Source organism: Lampetra fluviatilis, chromosome 78, assembly GCF_964198595.1.
Source record: "Lampetra fluviatilis chromosome 78, kcLamFluv1.1, whole genome shotgun sequence".
In the NCBI taxonomy this organism is placed as follows: domain Eukaryota; kingdom Metazoa; phylum Chordata; class Hyperoartia; order Petromyzontiformes; family Petromyzontidae; genus Lampetra; species Lampetra fluviatilis.
In genome coordinates this window covers 2,721,938-2,735,594 of record NC_136352.1, presented here as the reverse complement: position 1 = coordinate 2,735,594, position 13,657 = coordinate 2,721,938, and the positions used below count along the sequence as shown (strand labels likewise).

The window sequence follows — 13,657 nt, the reverse complement described above, 5'->3', positions numbered from 1 at the left end:
CTCACTGGCGTGTGTACTATTTGTCCACCGCAGTTGCCGTTGCTGGATAACAGTCGGCGTTATTACACTACACTAGTACAGCACACCGGTGTGTTGGAGAACAAATCGCGAAGTGGAAGGTTTCACCAAACATTGAAATTAACGCGATCTAATTATGGGCAATTAAGCTCCAAATGAATGCAAATATTATCATAATATAGTGAATGCTTGGGAGCTTATTGGCTCTTACTCCTGGTTAGAGATCTATCCAACCCATAGGTCCACAAATACTGGCTGCTCTTACTCTGCAGGATAAACCTAGGAATTGAGTGTTCAACTTCTCATTATTTCATAAAAGACCTGTGACAAAGGTGAATCTATTGGAGCTTCATTGTCTCAAGCTTACACATCTACCGGGGTCTCCATTTGACTTTGTATTGCCTAAGAAGTCCAGCCACACCTCCACTTCCACAAACTTCTGGGAGTTGCCTCGCTCTGCATCAGTCAGAATTCTCCTCCTGCTACACGTTGCCCCCATCAATGTGAAGGTCCGATTTTGGAGTTGAATCTTCATCTTCATATTGTACCGTCAATTCTTCGGTCCTCACTGCCGCATCTTCACATTTCACCTTCGCCTCTTTAAATTTCACCTTGATACATTTTAAAGTGTCCAAGCTGGGATTTTCTTGTAGTTCTTATTATTAAGGATGGGCGCCTTGCAGCACTTTTGACTTTCACAAGCCGATTTTAGACTCTGCTCCTTGGGAATCTTCTGATGCCTGTGTTCTCTGGTGATTTTCAAGAGCAGGTGAACCTGAAAATGCCTTCCCACACACACTGCACATTAAGGGTTTCTCCCGTGTTTGTTCTCTGGTGGATCTGAAGAACTGATGACCGTGCAAATGCCTTTTCACAGACAGTACTTTCTTTGGTGTTCTTTTAATCTTATTAAATAATCTCAAACACAACTGTCGGCAGTGGCAGAGCATACTTGTCAAAGACACTCAATTTATTTTGATAACGTTGAAGTGTTGTGTAAAACTAATTATTACTGGCCAAGACTAATTAGATAATCCATTGAAATTGAGCGAAATACAAGTAACTTTGATCGCTCTAACAGCTACAGGCTTAGTGCGGCCTGGAAGCATATTTTTTTAAAAAGTATATATTACAATTCCCATTCCTTATAGGGGAAACAACTAGCAATTAACAATTGAATGATTACCAATCTCCTTATACGTATGTAGTGCCGTAAATGGGCCAAACTTACCGGCAGTGGTAGACGAGATCCATCTGCAAGGGTGCCCCGTACCGCCAAGAGGGGGGGGGGGGGGCTGCGGGGGATCTATGATCCCACGCAACGCCACCCCTCGATGGGCAAAAGAACATTAAAGGGGACCTCCCCAGTCGATCGGGACCAGTCACAGCTCAAGACCCAAGACCAGCCAGCTTAGGACTCTGGACCCCCTCGCCCCGCTTGTCCTTGTAAGGACCGGCACGCTGTGCGGGCAGTGGTGGGACTCTGGGACTTCTGGCTCTACGTCCTTGTAAGGGCGAGTTCCGAGGAAGCCAGAGTCGAGACCCGCACCTTGGCTGGGTCGGGTCAGGTAGCCTCCCCTAGGGTAATTGTAGCCGGAGGACCCGAGAGCGTAGCCAGAGTAGGCTGTGTCCCTAGGCTGTGTCCCTAGGTTGTAACAGAGGAATGTTGGAGTGTGGTATCGTAATAAAGAAGTTACGTCTACAAGTGTCTCCGGAACCCATTATACATAAAAGGCAAAGTTGTGATTATGTGTGTCTGTTCAAAATGTTTAGCGTACTTCCCGATATGCAACAAACTTGCCATGTGGGTACTTTCCAGACTGTACACACTTTTTTTGGGGGGGAGGGAGCATATATTTTTTCCACGGTGAGCTGTGACATCAAATCTGTCATGTGACCCGCGCATGTGGAAGCGTAACGCATTGTAGTGTAGTGGTTAGCGCGCTGCGCTACGAACCTGGCGATCAGAGTTTGATTCCCGCTCACGGCCACTACCGGTGACGATAATTTGAACCGGTCCTGGGCCTCCCCTAGGTCGACTCAGCCTCAAACGAGTAACTGGTATGGTGTGTGAACATCGCCACTGGGGAGACAAAGGCGGCCAGGCGTAGTGAATCCAAGTCCCGGGCGAAGCCAGGTAGTTAAGCTAGTCAATTATATAATTACAATACCCTCCCTGTCTCGAATCACTGCACCAGATTGAGCTAAAAGATGACGTCACCCTGTTGCTCCATTTAAGACCGGGAGCGAGTGGAGGGCCTCACCATTCTGGCAAATTGCCCGATGATGCTGGATGTAATTACCAGCGAAATGTTGTACTAAAAATTTTAAATGATGTTGAATCACTCAACACACCGGTGGTGGGCTAAAGTAGTGAACTATTTGTCTTGGTAAAAAACGCGACATATTTTTTTTACTGTTTGTCAGTGTCGGGTGGTGGAGGGTTACGACACATTTGACTAATATTGGTCGCGAAAGACTACGTGTTAAACTGACCATGTACTGTGTTAGCTACTGGAAGACAAAGGCGTTTGGCGAGGCTCTGATCCCGTGGAATACATATTATCTTGGTCGTGTGTGATTGACATTTCGCATTCTCTTCCGAATGACCCTAGGTCTAATCTCATATATAAAAGTCCTCGCGTGCTCGCGCTTGCGGGGGATTTGGCTCTCGGACGGTGGGCTGAAAGTAGAAAAAAATTTGACAGGCGGCACGCCCTAAGCCCCGCGGTGGGAATAGGCTATTCCGTTTTCCAATCCGTAAACTTTAAAGTAGTTTAATTAACACATTTGTGCCGTTTCTATGATTAATTATTTACTTATTGCGCCACATCGACCGTACCAAGTGACGCTAATTTCGTTGGGGGGGGGGGGTGGACCCTGTCAAGCGGTGCGCGTTCACTCGAGCTCACGGGGACATCTTATTTTACGCGTTTAACAAGGAATAGATATACACACCACGCTGTCGATTTCTCTTCACAGTGTGATGTCCTCTTCCCCCCGCCACCCCCAATGCGTGCAGTTACTGATATAAAGTCCTTAGATATTAATTTAATGTTATTTAAGCGCTTACATAGTATTATTCTGGCGAGGGCGGGGGGATGGTGGGGGGGGCGAGGGTAGTGGCCCAGCCCGCAGCCTGGCAATATCTCACCTCCTCTGGCTTGCCAATCTGGCGAGGCCGCCGGCTCTGCACGGGACGAGGCATTACTACGCCAATGTAAAGTACTATTTTATTCAATCTTTCGCTAAGAACTCAGGTTTATTGCTTTCTATTATTAAACAAATACATTTACAAATATTACAATGATAATGTTTGTGTACACATAACAACTTCGTCTTCATTCTTTACTATTATTAAACTAATAAGTTGCTTAATACTCGATTACTATTATAATGTTCGTGTGCAGAAACTACATGCGTGTGCCTAAAGTCGATGTCTGTGTGTGTGAGTCCATTTGTGTTTGTGTAAGTCGATGGGTTTCTAAGTGTGTGGGTCCATGTCTGTGTGTAAGTCCATGTGTGTGTCTGTCTTTTTGAAACGGACAACGCCCCGTGTGTGTGTACGTACAATTGTTTGTGTGTGTGTGTGTCAGTCCATTTGTGTGCGTATCTGTCGCTGTGTGTTTTAGTCCACGTGTGTGTAAGTCCATACGTGTGTGTTTCACTCGATGTGTATGTGTGTAAGTCAATGCGTGTGTGTGAGTCGATGTGTGTGCATGGCTCCATCTGAGTGTGTAAGTCAATGTGCGTTTGTGTGTCTATGTGTCAGTCGATGTGTGTGTGTTAATCCATGTGTGTGTATCTAAAGTAGATGTCTGTGTGTCACAGTCCATATGTCTATGGGTGTGTAGGGAAATGTGTGTGTCAGTCTTTGTAAGTGTGTGTAAGTCCATGTGTGTGTGTCTTAGTCGATAAGTGTGTGTAAGTACATGTGTGTTTACATCAATGTTTGTGAGTCCACGTATGTCTGTGTGTGAGTCGATGTGTGTGAGTCACTGTATGTGTGTATGTCGATATATGTTTGTAACTCCATGTGTGTGTATCTAAAGTGCATGTCTATGCGTGTGAGTCGATATGTCTGTGTGTCAGTCCATGGCCGTCTGTTAGTCGCTTTGTGTGCATGGCTCCATGTCAGTCAATGTAAGTCCATTTCTTTGCGTGTCTGTAGGTCCATGTGTGTATGTGAGTGAATGAATGTGCTTTATTGACCTGCTCAAGGCCTATGATACCATCAGTAGGCCTGGCCTCTGGGTTGTTCTTCATGCTTTCGGAGTCCCTCAAACTTTGCTCACGATCCTTAAGGACCTTCATGTTGGTGAGCGGCCCCGCGTCAAACTACGTGGCCGTCAGTCAGAGCCATTCCCTCTACACCTTGGGGTGTGACAGGAATGTCCTCTGGCTCCACATTATTTAACATATCTTTTTACCACGTAGTTCGTGAAGACTTCAATGGCTGTTCCCGAGGAATTACCATATGGTACAGATACAATGGGAGGTTGATCGATGCCCGGGTGCCGTCAAGGGATGCCTCCCTATTGCTCAACCATGTTATGTATGCCGATGCTCTGGTGATTGCTGCTCACTGCGGCTGAACCTGGAGCTTGCCACTAAGAGGTGGGGCCTTACCATTAGCCCCACCAAAACTAAGCACCTGCCTGCGTATTTTGTACCATCGAACAATCCACCCCCACAACTCACAATTGGTGATGCGGCAGTTGTGGAGAGATTGCCGAGATTTCAATACCTGCCCAGTGTGCTCATGACCAGCTCCGGTTTAACAGCAGAGGTCTCACTCCAAATCAGTGGAGCGGCATTATCTTTTCATCAGTTGCGTAATGCTGTGTGGAAGCTACCTGGTCTTTCGCTCCGCATGAAGCTCCAGGTCTTCTCGGCCACGGTAATTCCCTCCCTTCTCTACGCTTGCGAAACATGCACCCCCCTAATGGAACATCTTCGCCAGTTAGAAACATTTAGGCTGGCCTGCTAACGATCCTTTCCTGGATATAACCATATATGTGTGTGTGTGCGTCTAAGTTGATGTGTTTCTACGTGTGTGGGTCAATGTATGTGTGTAAGTCCATGTGTGTATCTTCCTTTTTCGCCCGAGCAACGCCAGGTACTTACCGCTAGTACTTTCATAATTACTTGGTTCATGCTTAACCAAGATTTGTGGTATACCATAGTTGTTACCAAGGATATTACGAGGGTTTAATTAATATTTGTTCCCAGTCTGTATTGCCAGGGATCCGTGCTTCTTATTCTCAAGTTATATTTTGATATCCTGAGGCTTAAGATATAGCTAAGCTTCAAACCTTACTGTTGTATTTTTAAAAACCCCAGTTAACTCGTAATGATTAACTGCCCTTGGGTGAATTTCGCTGTCCAAGGGAGGTTCATGACCCCTGCTGTTTTCGTCTTTTGTTTTGTGGGGGTTTTCCTTTATGGCGGCCTTCTCTTGAAGTCAACTGGGGATTTCCCGCATAATCTCATTAGCCCCCCCCCCCCTTGGGTTTGCCATTTTTTATTACATTTTATGACTTCCCAAACAGGCTTATGAGTAATTATCCTCCAGCTGTCTTTTGCGTGGCAAGGCTGGAGGCAGGGGGGGGAGACTCACCCATTCCGTGCCCCAGCACTACATCCCGATCAAAATTATTACAAAACAATAGAAAAAATCACTCAATATAATTTTATGGAAAAGGCATATATACAACATGTTCTTCGAGTGTTTGTGATGAGATGATACAAAACTGAGTTGCTGAGGCGATTAAGCAAGCACCATATAAATGCAAAAATTATTATAACATAGCATAACATGAGAATGCTTCGGAGCTTATTGGCTCTGGCTCCTGGTTAGAGATCTACCCAACCCACAGGTCTGCAAATACTGGCTGCTCTTACTCTGCAGGTTGAACCTAGGAATTGAGTGTGCAACTTCACGTTATTTTAATTAAAGGCCTGTGACAAAAGTGCATTTATTGGAGCTTCATTGTCTCAAGCTTACACATCTACCGGGTCTCCATTTGACTTTGTATTGTCTAAGAAGTCCAACCACACCTCCACTTCCACCAACTCCTGGGAGTTGCCTCGCTCTGCCTCACAGTCAGAATTCTCCTCCTGCTTCACGTTGCCTCCATCGATGTGAAGGTCCAATTTTGGAGTTGAATCTTCATCTTCACATTTTACCATCGCTTCTTCGCTCTTCACCATCACTTCTTCACATTTCACCTCTTCAAAATCCACCTTGATACATTTCATTGCGTCCAAGCTGGAATTAAATTCTGGTTCTTTTTTCAGGAGGGATGGGCTCATTGCAGCACTTTCACAAGTCGATTTCAGACTACGCTCCTTGGAGGTCTTCTGATGCCTGTGTGTTCTCTGGTGTCTTTGAAGCTGTGGTAACTGTGGAAACGTCTTCCCACACGGAGTGCACTTGAGGAGTTGATCTCCCGTGTGTGTTCTCTGGTGTACTTTAAGATAAAATGAACTTTAAGATAAGATGTGATGAATCTAGAAATGCCTTCTCACACACGGTGCACTTGAAGGGTTTCTCTCCTGTTGGAGTTCTCTGGTGCCGTGTCAAATTTCCAGGACAATCCGTGCTGTTTGCATACTGGTCCCATTGTTGTATTTTTGTACCGAGCTGCGCCGAGTGACTGTGCTCCATCAGACCAATTCTGTAGAAGAAACGTCAGAGGAAGCGTCAGGTGCAGACAGAAAAACATATCCACACCATCTACATTTCAATTTAAAGCTATTCGGGACTGCAGAGATTCATCTTCTTGGTTCTTTCCAACCCAGCTTATATATATGCTCCAAGCACGTGTGCTGTTTCATTCAGACGCTGTTGCCTCGACAGACCTGGTTTTCACCTGAGGACGGCTGCTTGCGTCGTGGCCGAAACGTCGTGAGAATTGTTTTATTATGTTTTATTATTTTATTACTTCCCTTCTACGTGACTTTACCGAAAGAACCAAGAAGAACCATCTACATTAGTATCGAGACTCAAGATGAATGAATATATACAGTCACACATGACTTACACGTCTAGATTTATTCATATATTCAAGATATTCCCCAATTCATCACACGGGCTGTGAAGGCACACAATGAGAGGGCAAATGGCCTGTAAATGCCTGTAAAAGGCCTATTATCTTAAGAATAAATGTTAACCCAAAACACCAAGAACACAATTTCGGCTGCAAAAGGAATATTTATAAAAGCAAAATTCAGCTAACATAGCAAAGACTTTATCTTATTGGTTCTTTCGGTAAAGTCGCGTAGAAGGAAAATAATAAAATAATAAAATTATTTTTTATTTCCCTTCTACGTGACTTTACCTTCTTGGTTCTTTCGGTAAAGTCATGTAGAAGGGAAATAATAAAATAATAAAAATATTTATTATTTCCCTTCTACGTGACTTTATCTTCTTGGTTTTTTCGGTAAAGTCGCATAGAAGGGAAATAATAAAATAATAAATAAAAAAATTTATTTCCCTTCTACATGACTTTATCTTCTTGGTTCTTTCGGTAAAGTCACGTAGAAGGGAAATAATAAAATAATAAAAATATGTATTATTTCCCTTCTACGTGACTTTACCGAAAGAACCAAGAAGATGAATCCCTGCAGTCACGAAAGCTTTAAATCGAAATTTAGCAAAGGCTGTCGCAATTTAAGAGGTGTGAAGAGGCATAGATTTGAAAACAAATTACAACCCACAGCCCCAAGCCTCTTTATTGTACAATAGGCCTTAATTAAATCAAGAATGCAGAGATCTTGCTTCTGTTGAAAATCCGTACACCTTTGCTGCATCAATAGACATAAAATAAAGCAAAATTTACATATCGTGGCGGTTACGTTCTTGTTAATTGCCGCGCGAAAGCTAAAAGCGCAACATTCTAAACTTAAGACTGATCTAAGTGATGGCGTTTGGTAAACGTCAACTAAAAATTCACAACATCACAACTGAAATAAGTACTGGACTGTATTCCAAATAAACTAAAAATAGAAATAAACAGGGAGACATCGTATACAAAAAATATTCCTAGACAAAAAATTGTATAAATCTATTCGACCAGATGACGAGTCATCTGGTCGAACACCATATGAGACTAGTCTCTAAAGAAAGCTGTCTCTGGTGTGGACCAATCAGTTTCAAAGACAATGCCTAAATTATCAGAGTATTGTTTTTTGTTTGCATTTGACTGCAAGTATTGTGGTTAATGTAAGCATGATTCCTTGCAAAAAGTGTCAGTTTTGTTGCCAGAAAAAAGGGGAAAACCCCTATTAGTAGATTTTGGTACTGGAAAAGGAGGTCCCATGATGTAGGGGAAAACCTCTTCTTATATTTTGACGCTGGCAAAGGAGGTCCCATGATGTAGCTGCTCACCCCGAGCTCTCATTGTTATGATAGTGTGTTGTCTTTGTGCTGTACGCCTTTTGGCGTCCACTGATCTAACACTGTTTGAGACTAGACTCGAAAGAAAGCTGTCTCTGGTGTGGACCAATCATTTTCACAGACAATGCATATACTAATAAGATAATTGGTTTTTTACCCTTTTATCTGGCAACAAAACTGACACCTTTTTTTACAAGGAGTCATGTTTGCATTGACCACAATAACTGCAGTCGGAATGCAAACAAAAAACATAACTCTGATAATGTGTGCAGGTGTCAGTTTTGTTGTCAGATAAAAGGGTAAAAAAACAATTATCATATTTTGCTACTGGCAAATGAGGTTCCAATGGTGTAAATGCTTGACCCCGAGCTCGCATACTCTGATGGTGCTTTGTCCTTGAGTTGTGCGCCTTTTGGCGTCATCTGGTCCAACACCATGTGAGACTAGGCTCTAAGGAAAGCTGTCTCTGGTGTGGACCAATCATTTTCACAGACAATGCATTTACAATCAGAGCATGTTTTTTGTTTGCATTTTAATCACAATAACACTGGTCAACAAAAAAAACATGTTTTTCTGGCCTTGACTGCCGATTCCAAATCTGATCTCAGATTTGCTCTATCACATCTCATTTTATGCTATCGGCATACCCCATTTTCATTGATTTTACCCGAAATTAACTCTGTCACTGATGATTGCAGGTTGTTGCGAGTCAGTGACTGCTTTAGTGTTAAAATATGGTGCTGTATTTTTAGGATAGTGTGTTTATAATATCATCATTTTATGTAGATATCCACATTTAATCTTTTTCTTCTGCAGTTTTTTATTGAAAATAAAAATCACGACGTCGTGATTTTTATTTTACTTTTATTAATTTTAAAATAAAAATCACGACGTCGTGATTTTTATTTTATTTTTATTAAATTGTAATGTTTTATCTACGTGACTTTACCGAAAGAACCAAGAAGATGAATCCCTGCAGTCACGAAAGCTTTAAATCGAAATTTAATATGAATCCTTGCTAAAGGTTTCAGTTCGATGTTTAAACACCTTAAGACCTGCAGTCACGAAAGCTTTAAATCGAACCTTAACACCTGTTTTGTTGCCAAAAAAAGGGGGGGAAACCTCTTCTTATATTGTGCTACTGGCAAAGGAGGTCTCATGAAGTAGTGAGTCAGATGAAGACAAATTAAACTTAAGCAGAGAATTAAATTTCGATTTAAAGCTTCTTTCGTGACTGAAGGGATTCATCTTCTTGGTTCTTTCGGTAAAGTCACCACGTAGAAGGGAAATAATAAAAACAAAACATAATAAAATAATTCTCACGACGTTTCGGCCACAACGCAAGCAGTCGAAACGTCGTGAGAATTATTTTATTATGTTTTGTTTTTATTATTTCCCTTCTACGTGACTTTACCGAAAGAACAGAGAATTAAAGCAAATGCAATCAGGTGAGGGCAGGAGGCAAGGCCCCGCATGGCTAGGCCCCGCGTTGTAATGTTCCAAACTGGACATCGATTCCATCCTCGCTGCTACTCAATTGATATCCCTCCGAGAGAGACGGAGCGAGGCTCTACCTGGGTAAACAACATCAACAACAACCACAACAACAACCACAACAACAACCACCACGATGTCAACTTCTCACCTCGGATCTCAGTGAGCGCGCGTGTGGACTGGCAGCCTCCTGGTGTCTCGTGACGTCACGCGGCAGCAGGAGGTGACATGACGTCACTAGCGGGGTTCATCACACAATCCCCTCCCCCAACGAGCAGCGGTGTAATTGAATAAATTATGTTAATGAGTCGGGCCCACGTGGGGTGACTGGGCTTGGCTGCTGAACCCGTCGCAATGAAATAGCGACGGTTTTCATGAATAAATTATGTTAATGAACCGCCAGTCAAAAGCGCGGTGGAGGGGGGGGATTGAATATCTTGGTGACATGACGTCACTAGCGGGGAACAGCTTTCCCTGGCGTCTCACGCCGACGAGTTAATGAGTGGTGACGTCACTGTGTGTGTGTACACTATGTGTACAAACTGTGTGTGTACAAACTGTGTGTGTGTACACTGTGTGTGTACAAACTGTGTGTGTGTACCCTGTGCGTGTACAAACTGTGTGTGTGTACACTGTGTGTGTACAAACTGTGTGTGTACAAACTGTGTGTGTACAAACTGTGTGTGTACAAACTGTGTGTGTGTACACACTGTGTGTGTGTGTACACTGTGTATACAATGTGTGTGTATACACTGTGTGTGTACAAACTGTGTGTGTGTACCCTGTGCGTGTACACTGTGTGTGTGTACACTGTGTTGGCACAGTCGGGGGTACAGATGGTGCATCGGCCAGTCAACTGAGTCAGTCGACCCATGGCACCTGGGTCTACCCCGTGCACATAGCTTGGCACAAGCGCCATGGTGACGTGACCGCCACTTAGTGGCGAATGGCGGTTGTTGTTATTGTTACTGTGTGTGTCAGGCAAAACAAGAGATGGCACCTCAGCCAGCCATCTCATTGAGTAGCCATTACCAGATCATCAGCAGATGCAACAGGGCTGACCAGCAGGGAAACAGGTCCCTGCGGGGTGGGCTGGTAGGAACGAACAAACGAATGGCTATAATAAAATGAAATGGCGGGGGTACGATACGAAGGGAGAGTTTGAGGCCTAGTTCTAGGCTTTAGGCCTAGCTGTAGGCTTTAGGCCGCTGTGAGTTAATTTTTAATTTAAATGTTTTAATTAAACACTATCTCAGGGAATTATAAGGGAATGTTACACTTGTTTAGCCAGGAAAGCCTCACTGAGTCTAAAGGTTTTTGTAGGGTCCTGCCAAGTGTTTGCAGTAGGGGGCGATGTTGCTACACCTAATCGGACATCGGACGGACGGACGATATAATCTATTGTAGGCTGGTTCACTTCGCTCCTACCAATATAATCCCTTAACTATAACCAGTCATCGATAAGCATATTATTTTTAACCGCGACGAATGCAATTCATTTATATGGCCATTGTGAGCTTCTCAAACTACATAATTATTGAAGATGCTATGTAATGTGTAATAAACCCCATTGAGACGACGTCGTCAATTGAGAATTCTTTATTCAGTTTCGTTCACAGCTTCCACCACATTCGTTCCTCCAGTTCCCTTGCTCCTTCACGCTGTTGGCTGACAGCGAGAGAGACTGCGGGGCCCGCCACGTGGCAGGCTCCGGACCACGGCACCAGCGTGGCTTCTCCGCTCCTTTAAATCCCTGGCCCACGTGATGCCCCGCAGCCAATCCTCAGCCACACCCCTGGAACTTTCCCGAAGCTAATGTACGGCTCCAGGGCTACGCCCCTAACTCGACTCCCCATTGGTTGCGGGCTGAGGCCGGCAGAGGCCATCATTATTATCCAGGTGTAACCTCACATTACAAATGTAATGCATTGGGCCAGAGTGAATTTCTGTCACACGCCGAGTTGAACAGGAAATGGTTCCAACTCCTGGTCACGCAACTTTAGATGGGCCTGCCCAAAATCATAAAAATCCTCAACGAATGTGAGCAGAGGCAGAGACATCGAAATCAAGGAACCCAAAGCACCAAGCCTTTTTAGGGTACCATAGGCCTTAATTACATCAAGAAAGCAGGGATCTTGTTTCTGGTGAAAATCCGTACTCCTCTGCTGTACTCGATCGACAGAAAATACAGCCGCCCCTTGAATATCGGAGGTTATGTTCTTGGAAAGTGCCACGCGACAGCTAAAAACGCGATATTCAATACTTAAGCCTTACCCAAGTAATGGCGTTAGGTAAACGTCAACTAAAATTTACATTACAATTTAAATAAGTACTGTATTCCAAATCAACTAAAAACTAAACAATTGAAATAAACATTGGGAAACCGTGTGTCATGCTCTTGGTTACAGGTCTACCCAACACTTATGGTCACACATGCTGTCTGCTTCTACTCTCTACATTGTCCGAAAAGTCCTCCCAAACCTCCACATCCACAAATGGCTGTGATTCGTATCGGGCTCCATTAGCGACCTGGAAGTCAAACCCTGGAGCCTTCACAGGTCACCTTCACGAATGGTGACGTTTCCCAGCTGCCATCTTTATTGGGTCCTTGCATCACAAACGATGGGCTTATGGAACTTCAAATTTCACGTCAATCTCAGACTCTGCTCCTTGTAGACCTGACGCGTGTTTCAGTTTCAAGACAATTCAAAAGGCCTTCCAAGTGTACATCAAGTGGTTTTTAATGTGTGTTCCCTGGCAGTTGTGAAGATTTGATTACTGTGTAAATGCATTCCAAGACAGTGCAGTCGTTAGATTCCGTGGAGGCGAGTTCTGCTCTTGGTGACATCACAAGCCAGAGAGAGGGGGAGGCCCTGACGTAACCCACTCGTTAATTTGAGGTGACGTCTTCAGAGGGAGCGTCTACATATTTAAGTAAACATGTGGTAAACAAGGTGGGATATCAATGCAGACAGATATATCTAAAGTTTTATTTAAATAGAAGTTAAAATTCAATAAAACCTAGGCTAGAATACAAATCTGTAACAAAAATCCACGATGCCTTCAAATGTGCTCTTTAAAGTACCTCCTTGAGAAAAAACAGATCGGCAGACATCTTTCATTCAACGTTCTCTACACGAAACAAAGGAATGTTTTACACAAACTATAAATACCACGGCCTTTTAGGAATGCATGTGTAATGGTTTCCGGAGACACTTGTAGAGGTATCTTCTTTATTACAATAAAACACTCCAACAGTCCTGATACTCTGTTACAGCCTAGGTACACAGCCTAGATACACTACTCTGGCTACGCTCTGGGGTCCTCCGGCTGCAATTACCCTAGGGGAGGCTAATTGACCCGACCCAGCCAAGGTGCGGGTCTGGACTCTGGCTTCCTCGGAACTCGCCCTTACAAGGACGTAGAGCCGGGAGTCCCAGAGTCCCACCACTGGCCCTCACAGTGTCCCGGCCCTTACAGGTGTAATGCGGGCGTAAACGGCTTCGCGGATATGATGTCATGGGGGGGAGGAGTTAGGTCACGTGTGAGAGAGGGGTGAGGTCTTAAGGGAGAGATACCGGAAGAGACGGGAGAGTGTGGGAGACAGAGTTAGAGTGAGGCCACGCAGGGCGGAGGTCGAGGAGTGGCGAGATCGCCACACACACGGGGAAGTAAGACTTGGCACCGTCGGCCAGCGGTGACCAAGCGCGGAGGAACGACAGGCAGCGGTGGAGCTGCAGTGAG

General features: G+C 44.2%; 1 protein-coding gene across 1 annotated transcript in view; it reads right to left on the bottom strand.

The window, feature by feature from the left end:
* LOC144953592 (uncharacterized) overlaps positions 1 to 10,220 on the bottom strand; it is a 74,276-nt gene extending 64,056 nt beyond the window's left edge. The window contains exon 1 of the mRNA XM_078884163.1: positions 10,065 to 10,220. The gene's annotated coding sequence lies outside the window, so the exon portion shown is untranslated. The remainder of the gene's footprint in view (positions 1 to 10,064) is intronic.
* Positions 10,221 to 13,657: the final 3,437 nt, after the last annotated feature.